Below are 3,422 nucleotides of genomic sequence, written 5' to 3'. Positions count from 1 at the left end.
TCAGCCTATATTTTCATGGTATTGACCAAATTGTAAATCTTGATTCTGATATCTATCATATTAAGTAGCGAAGTCAGATTTGCATTTTTCAGAAATTTGATTGAAATATATTTAACCTTAAGGACAATCACTTATCTGTTCGTTTGTCATACTGTGGTGGCTTGCAGCCACTGGAGGCTGTGCCATCCTTTTCCAAAGCCTGCGAGACCTCCCACCGAGATTCTAGACTAGGAAGAAAAGTCCAGTGATAGCCTCCAGTGAGAACCCTGTGAGTCACAACACATAGTCTCTGACATAGTGCTGGAACATGAGCCTCCTAGGTAAGATGTCACTAAAAACGCACAATTATAGCCACAACATTCTCGGATGTGCCAACGATTATGAATGTGGGAGAGGACTGAGTGAAATGTTGTTCTCTTGAACCTCGGGCTGCTGTGAGGCAGAGTTAACCTCACAGAACTAATCAAATCACAACAGTGCTTAAAAACACCAAACCAGGTCCGCAGGTCTAAACTGAATATAATCATCACTTAAATATTGTGATAATTTTGAACTGCCTCATTTATATTTGTCATCTCTTCACATGTATCAATATGTTGTTATTTATAACAATATAGAATATGTCATACATAACATGTATGCTATCTATATAAGATGGCTTTAAATGGTTTGTCAAAAAATTTATTATATTTCAATTCCTTTTTTCCATGAAACTTTGGGCTTTGATGTGTGCATGAGCAAATGTTTTATATATATATACATATATATAATCAAATGTTCTACATGCTAAATATACTTATTTATAATAGCCAAAGTAGTACAAAGTGAAAAGTTTGTTTACCAAAAGCATGTTTATCTCAAAAAGTCCATTTACTAGTGATTTCAGGACATAATACAAAAAATGCATTTCATCTGATTAACTTATTTTGAAGTCAATATATATGATTTCATTTTATCTGTAAGTTTTGATGTTTCTCCTCAATGGAAGAGAAAATTTCTAAATGGAATAAAATGTAATTCTTTATAATCAGAATGCTAGGATGCTGAAGTGATATAATGTCTAATAATATTTAATAGGTATAATAACCTCTAAGAGAAAGCATGAATTTTGTTAAAATAACTATATGGAGGTAAGATAATAGTTTATAATAGGTTAGAAGTGACTGTGACTGAGTCTCCTATTTTCAATTAAAATAATTGGAAAACATAATTTTAAATTTTTGTTTATACCAAAGTCAAATTATCAACAAACAACCACAAAAGAGGTCACCAATATTTGTATTTATCTCAATTAAAATAATAGAATAAAAGGTGCATATTGCACATACCTAATCTTCCTGCTTGTTGATACAATGGTAGAATAGGACAAAAGGGAAATAGTTAGGCCACCCAAATCTTTAAATACTTTGAATGGATTACTGTGTTAGGCCAGGTTGATGGAGAAACAAATTCAGTGACACTCATGTATGTGTAAGAAAGAGCTTTATATGAAGAAGCAATTATATATCAAGGAAACATCCTAGTCCAGTCCAACTCAAGTCCATAAATCTGATACTAGCCCACAAATCATTTTTCATATTCATGCAACCACTTACAAAGATGCAGAATATAGGATTCTAGGTGCAAAATCCCGTGGACCCAGAAGCAGTAGCACTGGCAGCAGTCGGGGTCAGCCAGCAGGAAGTTGGAGGAATAAAGGGGGGCGGGGATTCCCAGGACCCTCTTCATAGAAGTCCATGCCCACAAGGAGTCACCTTCAGGCTGTGACTTGATTAACAGGCTAAACTCCACCCCTCCTTTATATATCTTCAAGTTGACATGAAATTATGTATCTACCACAATCTCTGTTGGATTTTTGTTATAAAAATGATCATACTATGCATTGACAGTCTTTTCTAATAAAATGTTACTCTAAATTCCAATCATACTATAAGTCATTAAAATCATCGTGAATAGAGAAATGGGCTCCATTACCTTTGTTCAGAATACCTCCTTACTGACTACACACCAAGCCACTAACTTCCCCTGAGGATTCTTCTACTGTGTATACGAGAAAAGTCCTTTCCAAGTGTAGTTTTTGAATTATTTGGTTGGAATATGCATGAATTAATTATTAATACTTGGATATGATTTTTTAAAAGCTTAAGTTCTCTTTATGATAGAAAAATAATATTTCCTTTCAGGACTTTCAACATCTTATTATCTATGTCACACAGAGAAATCAGCTTGTGAATGATTGTATATCAGATGACCTTTTATCATAGTTGATCAGAGATAAACGTCTTATTTATGGGATGTGAAACAATACACAGAAAGAATGGAAGACTCTATAATAATTAATAAAAAGCAGAAATAAAACTCTATGAGATACATCAATATGTAAAGGGTAAACTAATTAAAAGTGCTTATAACAAAAAGAGAGAGCTCTGATGGCAATGTAGCTTACATGTAGGCTATTAAACACAAGGTCCACAGTTTGAAATCGTCAAATGCTTCTTGGGGAAAATTTCCCAAACACTCAATTAAGAGGCCTGCTGGTGTGGGGGATGTATGATAGTGCACTGTTAACCTAGGGTCAGCAATTCTAAATCAACAGAAGAGTGGTGTTGGAAAACCCCAGGATTGTCACTGTTCTTATCAGCTCTCTTAGAGTTGGAAATGACTCCATGGTAGTTGGTTTTTTAAACTCACAGGGGCTAACCCATTCAATCTTACAGAGTCACAGAGCCAGAATTCACTAGCTAACAGTGTGGATTTTGGTTTTATCACAAAGAGGATGTAGGATTTATAGGGATTATACATTACTTGCTATCTTATTTTAAACATCATATTTAAAATCAGAAGATACTATAAATATCATATGAAAAACATAAATAATGCTTTTGATAAAGTCAGTTTAAATAATAATTATAAAGTTATATTAGAGAAGCTGAAATAAACACAAAATAATACTTTAGCCTTAAGAATCTGAAGAGGTACTTACCTGGCAGGGGAGATACCATGATCCCGAAGGTGGCTTTCCCAGGATGAAGCTCACCCATTGCACTCCGGATGTGCTGACCCCTGCAATTTCCCCAAATGTGAGAAACTCGACTGCAGAATTTGTGATAGCGGGGGGAAAACAAAAAGAATGTGAAGAGGACTTGAAGCTCTTGCTGGCAAAGATCAAGGATTATACCCTTCAGAATGGCTTCAGTATGATTCAATGTCAAGAAGACCCAAATCCTCATAAGCGGACAAATAGGCGATGGCATGATAAATGGAGAAGAACTTGAGGTTGACAAGGAGTTTGCTTTGCTTGGGGCCACAATCACCTCTTGTGGAAGCAGCAGTCAAGAGATCAAAGGATGAGTTGCACTGCGTAGAGCTGCCACATGAGACCTCTTTAGACGACTGGAAAACAATATTTTGAGGATTAAGGT

General features: G+C 35.3%; 1 pseudogene; it reads left to right on the top strand.

Annotated features, from left to right (window-relative positions):
• Positions 1-2,975: 2,975 nt before the first annotated feature.
• On the top strand, positions 2,976-3,155 carry LOC142441769 (U1 spliceosomal RNA; annotated as a pseudogene).
• The last annotated feature ends 267 nt before the right edge of the window (positions 3,156-3,422 follow it).

Source organism: Tenrec ecaudatus, chromosome 2 (genome assembly GCF_050624435.1).
Source record: "Tenrec ecaudatus isolate mTenEca1 chromosome 2, mTenEca1.hap1, whole genome shotgun sequence".
Taxonomy (NCBI): domain Eukaryota; kingdom Metazoa; phylum Chordata; class Mammalia; order Afrosoricida; family Tenrecidae; genus Tenrec; species Tenrec ecaudatus.
This window is presented reverse-complemented; position numbering and strand designations above follow the sequence as displayed.